An 8,227-nucleotide genomic window follows, 5' to 3' on the forward strand; every position below is an offset into this window, starting at 1 on the left:
TATATTTGCCTAGTTTCTAGGAGATCTTAGCAGTTTGGAGGATGTTGAAGGTTGATGTGCATATAATGGTGCAATTTTCATCAAGAAGTGTGCAGATTGAAGATTTTATGCAAATTTCAGTGTAGTTAACATTTTTGTAGCATATTTGAGCAGTCCAATGTGTAGATTATAGTAATGTTGAGGATTTTATGCAGATTACTATGCAATTGGCAATTTAATTATAGATTTATACAAATTTTACTCTGCAAAGCCAAATTTCAAGAAAGTTTATGCAAGATTATTAAATCTTAATGACAACAATGCAAGTTTATGCCAACAATTTGTTGATTGCCATTAAGACAATTTCTTGATCAAGAACATGACTGACAAAAAAGATTAGTACTAATCTTATGAATAGTAAGTAATCTTAATGAAACTTGACAAATTAGAAGCCATTTGGAGAGTTTATTGATCAAGAAAGAAATTAAGGATCAACCTTGCAAAACTTTGATGAAAAGTTGTAAAAGATTGAAAGGACAGCAAAATACAAACATTTTACAAAGCTTTTAGCAAACATTTTAGCGTACAACCCTGCTAGGAATTGAACCTAGTCCACTGGTGTAAGCTAGTGTGCTCCGTTCACCACACAGGGTCTCCTAACTTGCATACAAGGCTTCAAGAGTGGGAAGTTCTATTGCAAAATTGATTTGTCCTTTGGAAGCATCACTGAGCTTTGCAAAAGCTCTCTAAGCAAAGCACACAAGACAAGTGTGCAGAACTCAAGTCTTGGTGCTGAGATGAAGATTCATTGCAGTTCAATGAAGAAGATCATAGGATAATAAGGTTTGCTCTTACAAAGGTTGATATTCAAAAGAGCTTATAAGCACTTAATGCAGTTTGAAATAGTTTCTTGGTAAAGATTGGCAATTAACAATGACTAATATTGATCTTTGGACCAAAATCCAAGTTGTGGCAAACAAAAGAGCTAGTTTACAAGCTCTTTTAATCTCTAGACCAAAATCCAAGTTGTGACAAACAAAAGAGCTAGTTTACAAGCCAATGTAACTGCTCACAAAGAATCTACACTACAAGACTTTTGTATACACAACTAAGAAGTTTATGATTTACAAACAATAGTAATCAGGAAAGAAACAAGTAAGGCAACAATGGACAAGACTTTGCAGATTACAGAGAATTGTGTGATAGTTACAGATATTAAGGAAGGTGTTGTGCAAAATAGAGATTTCAAGATTTGTTAAGGCCAACACAAAATCGATTTGTGGTTCTTAGGACAAGGGTTCTACAAAGTTCAAGGCGAATCGGTTAGCACAAGCCTAATGGGTCACCGAGGGAGCTCGGTGGAGGGAGCTTTTCTTGGCTACCCTCTCTCTCTACTTGAAAACTCTCTCTCTAACTATTTCCACCACCATCTTTGCCCACCACTAGCCCAACCCAGCCCCCTCCACCACTTGCTCTACTACCATCTTTCCTTCCTCTCCTCTTCTCTCTCCAACCATCTCACAATTTTTCATTGCTCTTCTCTCACTTCAACATCTTCTATTGACACGCCAACATGACCAAGTGGCAAACGAATTCCATGGACGGTATCCATAGTAGGGTCTACATGCAACACACTCCCAGTAGTTGCTTTGGCACCGTTAAACATCAAGGACACATGTGTCTCTCTTTCGAGTTGGGGAGACGACGTGTAAAAAAGAGGACAAGCAAGAAGCACGCGAGAGAAGAAAGAGATTGCTAAATAAAACCACTTCAAAGGAGAGTGAACAAGAAAGAAAGAGTCCTATAAGATATAAGTAAAAGAAGAGGAGATATAAATAGAGATAAAAAGAAAAAGATATAAATAGAGGAGATATAAATAAAGCAGTAGATATAAATAGAGAGAAAAAAGATAAATTTTTAAAAAATAGGGTTTTGAAAATGAAACGTTAGAGAGAAGAAGGAGAGAGAGGGAGGGAACAAAGAGGAAGAGAGGAGAGGTGTTAGAGAGATGAAGGGAACAAAGAGGAAGAGAGGAGAGGTGTTAGAGAGATGAAGGGAACAAAGAGGAAAAGAGAGAAGGAGAGGAGAGAGAAAGGGATAGAGAGAGAGGGAAAGGGATAGAAAGAGAGAGAGACAGAGAGACAGAGAGGGAACAAAGAGGAAGAGAGGAGAGGCATTAGAGAGAGGGAGGGAACAAAGAGGAAAAGAGAGAAGGAGAGGAGAGAGAGAGGGGCGGCGGGTGATCCGTGTGCGTGTGAGAGAGAGAGAGAGAGTGGGGGGGCAGTCCACACACGCACGCGTGTGCGTGTGCATGCGTGCATGTGTGTGTGTGTGTGTGTGTGTGTGTGTGTGAGAGAGAGAGAGAGAGAGAGAGAGAGAGAGAGAGAGAGAGAGAGAGCACCGCGGATGTTCGTGTAAACGTCCACATGATAGAGAAGGGGGGGTGGGCGGTTATCCATGAGAGAGAGAGAGAGAGAGAGAGAGAGAGAGAGAGCTTTTCCGCGTGAGAGAGAAGGGGGGGTTGTCCACGTGAGTCAGTGAGAGAGAGAGAGAGAGAGAGAGAGAGAGCGGGTGGTTGTACGCTTAGAGAGAGGGGCGGTTGTCCACGTGAGAGAGGGGAGGTGGTTGTCCGACCCCCACTAAGGGTGATGGTCGCCCTTTAGTGCGGGTAAACCCACTAAGGGCGATGATCTCCCTTAGTGGGTATTCAAATGCACAATAGGAATCCTTAAGGCACAAGATATATGTTACATATCAATAACGCCGCTACGGGCATTACCACAAGAGGGGACGGCCTCTGGCTCACCACCCAGCCATAAAGGAAGAATGAGGATTGTCCCTCATCCCCCAGGCTATATAGTGTGTGGCCTGCCGTCCACACTAGCCTGGCCGCCCATGACTCCGCATGGGCGTCCTCTCCCACTGAACCCCGGACATGGCCATCCGGTCTGCCGTCGGTCACAGGCATTACAGCCTACGTGACATTACCCCCCCCTTAAGAAGAGTTTTCGTCCTCGAAAACAAACTGGGAAAACCTTTTGGAAATTGCACTACTTCATTCCTAGGTAGCTACCTCCTCATCCCTATCTATCCATTTAACAAGTACCTCCTGGTACACTTTATGTCGGGTTTGTCTGTCTCGATACCCAAGAATCCTTTCCGGTTCATGTGGTATCTTTGGTGGAGTGATCAATTCCACCAAAATCTCGGAGAAACTGCGTTCTCTAACCCGTGAACTGATTTCTTCAGTTTACTGACATGGAAGACAGGATGGACTTGAGAACTCTCCGGTAACTCAAGTTTGTAGGCTACGTCCCCAATCTTCTTAAGGACCTTGAAAGGACCGCAATATCTAGGAGAAAGTTTATCACACTTTCCCGTTTGCATGGTTGCTGACTGCGCAGGAACCTTAAAAAATACAAAGTCACCTTCTGCAAAGGTCACTTGTCTGCGTCCTTTATCTGAAATGTTTTAGCGCGATCCTGTGCGCTACGAATGCTCTCGCGTACAGCTTTGAGCGTATCATTCATATCTTCAAGGAAATCCTTGACAGATTGAATCTTCTCCTTTTCTAGGCCTACAGCCATCGGAGATTTCGGCTGGAATCCATACATTAAAATGAATGGTGTAAATCCAGTCGTCGCTGAGTGTTTGGAGCTGTTATAAGCAAACTCCAATATGGGCAAATATTCTTCCCAATTTGATTGCTTCTTATTTACATAAGAACGCAACATATCCTCGAGTATTTGGTTAACTTTTCTGTTTGACCATCATACTCCGGATGATCTACCGTACTCATACTCAGAGTAGTATCCAACTTTTTGAAGACTTCCCTCCAAAAATGATTGTTGAACTTTCTATCTCTATCCGACACTATATCTGCGGGCAGGCCATATAGCTTGTAGAGATGTTCAATAAAGAGTTTTGCCAATTCGGCGTTTTCACAGTTTTTCTCGTGGTAATAAACTTTGCCAGTTTAGTTGTCCACTACTACCCACACCGAGTCATTCCCTTGACTCGTCTTAGGTAAACCTTATTAAATCCATGGAAATGCTTTCCCATTTCCCTTGAGGAATCTCCAGCGGATGGAGTAGTCCTCCAACCTTAAGACATTCTGTTTATTGACTTGGCACTTACTGCATTTCAGCACATAAGTCTGGACGTTCTTAAACAAACTAGGCCAATAAAATTGCCTTTTTACTAGTGTATAGGTCTTCTGAATCCAAGATGACCCGCACTTGGACTATCAAAACTATACCCCGAAGGCTCGTCTAGCCTCTCCGGACTAACTCTCGCCTCGCTACCCGCCGCACCTACGGCCAGTCTCTCCGGACTAGCATTATGTGCCGGCGAGGAAGGTGGGCGCGGCTGTGATAAAGTGCGTACGCGTACAGCACGCCAGACCGCTGTAAAGACAGGATCATGCTCACACAAGCCGATTTGGTATTTCAACCAAAACCTTAAGGCAAATTTCATGCCTTGATTTTGCATCATGTCATTAGCACAGAAGCTAATGTACTGGAGAGCACTTTAGTAGCGTAAGTTCTTAGACTATACTACTAGATATTTGTAGACTACGCTACCATGTTGCATCACCAACTTGTTAAAACTTCTCCTTGGAAAGCTTTTGGCCATAGGAGAAATAAACTAGAGCAAATCTAATTATGCATCACAAGGATCAGTTCCAAAGCGGAGAGATACTTTCTCTCTTAGAGTAACCTCTTTGCACAAGCATATGCTCTAGAATCTTGTTGAGTTTCTAACTACCATCAATCTACGGATGGTTAAACTCTACTCTAACTCAGCGTAAATGTAAGTTTTGAAGATTTCCCTTCAAATATAACAATCAAACTTCCTATCTCTTATGCCATACTATATATGCGGGTAGACCATATAGTATGTGGAGATGTTTGATAAAGATTCTTGCACCACTACGGGTGTCTGGAATTACATCCATTCACTTACAACTCTTTGTTGCTATTACCAGACATATCCCTTCAAGTATTGTCTGGACTCACACAACTATTCGAGTTTATGTGATATTTGAGGATATCCCTCCTTTCCCTCAAGAAAGGTTTTTGTCCTCAAAAACTGTACTCTTAAGCGGACTACGCACTAGTGTCATAGGTCCAAGAACAAATCTAGACCATGTTTAATATCATATGTTATATTCTTGAGTCCTTCCAAGAAACTAATCATCTTGCAACGAAGATGTGATATAGTGTCTACGCACATATTGTGGTACTATTGATAAACTGCTTTGCAACAGATCAGTGGTTTCACACTTTTAACAAAGTGCTTCATTGTTGCATATTATCACCCTTCATAAGCGGTTACACACTTATGAATCATTTGGGTGGGTTGTACCATCTATCAAGAAAAATTCCAAACTACTAATAACCACTTTCTGCGAAGCCATAGGTTGCTAGATAATTGATGGTAATTACACAAGCCCAATGTCTCATTACATCATACATTCAATATAAATGCAAACATCACAGTACTTCGTGATGATGAACTTAGGAATTTCATCCTCTCCCTGTTTGGTGTTGGTATGAAGTATAACTATGAGAACATTATTTGCTGCCTCCTCATTATAGCGGCAAAGCTACCTACCCATCACAGGTGGCAATCTCTACCAAGCTATAACCAATGACAAGCAAATAAACGAGTACTCTTGTAAGAACTTCATAACCATATCTCACACCCAACTCATAATCACTACGGATTAAATGCCAAGGTTTGCAAATTGAATGTTATCTGATAGGTAGAGGGGATCATCAAACTACGGATAACCTTATAACTCACTAGGACTAGTGATGTGTAACTTTTAAGTTACTCCACTTTCCTTGCTTATTTCATACCATCGAACAAATCGGTCCCTCGATTTGAGCAACGTCAACATATTTATGAGTACCTCGATACTCATGGATTGTGGTTCGGTAATTTAAAATGTTGATCTAGAGTATCTTTCACTCGAGGATCTTAATTTTTATTAGCAGCTATGTATTAGTAGTGAGTAACTACGTACCCACTATCATCACACTAGTAACTCCATACTAGTCTGTGAGTAACTCCGTACCCAATGGCGTACCTCCCCCGAGTGGGAGTACCATATACAACCATCTATAACAAGATGATTAAGTCACTTGCTGCTAAGAAGTGACTACATAAATTGACCCCTCCATTGCACATTGCAGTACAATCTCTGGTATTACAACACGAATTTTTGGACGTCCTTATCATAGAGGTCAACTTAAAAACTAGTGCATAGGTCTTGTGGAGTCTCGGCCGACCTAACCACACCACTGGTGACTTCCTACAAAAAATGTGGCGCCGAAGTCACCACCTATGTACTTTAACTCCGTAAAGTACATGGTCTTCATCTATCATCTATGGAAAGTTGTAAAACATTCCAGCGAGATGGATTTTTATCACCCTAAAATTATTGTGCACTATTTTAGTGTGAAGAGCTTTTTTCCTGGGTACCATGGTTTACCCCAAGCTCATCTTTTGCTAAATTCTCCGATTTAACAAAAGATATGTCTGCCTCCGAACACTCCGGTTCAGCCCCAGACTTTGAGTTTACTTCTTAACACTCCGGTTAAGTCAAAACTCACCAGATACAGTAGGATTTACCACTAAGCTGTCCGGCTTAGCCTTCTATCCTAACTCAGCCCAAGTTTATGTACACTTCATATGTCGGATCCGATACTAACAACAACCAGGCTCATCTGGAGTGAGATACTACTCACTATTGCCATGTAAAACCTTATTAAATCCGAGAAATGCTCCACTCATTCCCCAGGGGTCATACGACTTATAGGGTTTACATGCACATGAACTTTGTAAGCAAAATAGCCTGTCATGCAATATTACAATTGCTTATGTAGGAAAGTAATATATTTCCCAAATTCATATGGTAGCAACTAAAATGTGCTCACAATCGCACACTTATGTTGAACATAGGCAAGACTACACTTGCAAAATGCTATAGGGCGTCCCCCATGCATGAAACTGTCCAACCAAACTAGTCTTACTGCTAACCTCTAGATTTAGATCACTCCGGAACTAAATCACTCTGTTAGCACTAGTACACCATCATGGTCTTGCTACCTAGAGCTTCTCCGAACTCTGTAATCTGGGTTTTATCCCAACTCATGGCTATATTTGTAATTGTCAAAGTTCAAATTTTATCTTGCACACTTTATCACTACGGACAAGTGTACATACAGACCTGCCAAAGAGTCAAGTTACATGCACAAGCCTTGGCGTCCCATTCCACCAAGACTATGGTTTGGTGAGAATTTGATGTCCCATACCATCAAATTACCGCCAAACCAATTGATGTGACATATAAAAAGGCTCTTTCCCCCCTCGAAAGATCACCACAAACTCTCGAGCAGTGGGATGTCGACGCATGGCAATAAAAAGAAGAGAAAACCATGCTAGTAAGTTTAAGAACAGTTCTCTTCGATCAAATTGTATAAGGGCATTGAGCATTACATCTCAAGACTATACCCCTTCAGATTTGTTTGTCTAGCAAAACTTTAACTCTAGCAAGACGACGCTCGCAAAAGTGGAAATTGAAATCTGGTGAGGCTACGCTCCCAGAGTCTAACACTAGTTATGTCTAGAGAGTACGTTGCTAATGGGGTCATGTGATCAAGGCTACTAGCAGGTAATCGACAAACGCGACCTCAATTCCAGCTATCTTTAATGCCATTGACCAATTTTAGAAGTCATGACCATGGCAAGACTGCGCTTGCAAAAGTGTCTCTACGGACTACATTTGTTCGTCACAATGGACCACATCCAAGTAGACATTTTTCATTGGGTCTAAGCACATTGAATATCTTCTTGTGGACTTTCAACAAGAACAATGTGTCTGATCTGCTCTCATATTACTTTGTGGTAAACCACATGGTTAAACCACTAATAGAGAGAATTTATATCATGTATTGTCAACGAATACTTCTCGAACTACGCGAGAACATTACCATCGATTTTCCTCTTGCCACCTTAAAAAAAAAATTCTAGTGCACTACGGCACAATGTGGGTATGAGTGCACTTACGACGTGACACCAACATGTGCACGCCATGACATGACGTGTGTGCAAGACTGTCAATGGTTCAGCAGACATGGGCACGCTACGGCACCCTTAGACGTACGTGCACCGCACGAGCAAGTGCGTTATGCCACAAATGGCCAGGGTGCACTACGGCACGACTGTGCCACACTTCTTC

Source organism: Cibotium barometz, chromosome 30 (genome assembly GCF_041138505.1).
Source record: "Cibotium barometz isolate CiBa-2024 chromosome 30, ASM4113850v1, whole genome shotgun sequence".
Taxonomy (NCBI): domain Eukaryota; kingdom Viridiplantae; phylum Streptophyta; class Polypodiopsida; order Cyatheales; family Cibotiaceae; genus Cibotium; species Cibotium barometz.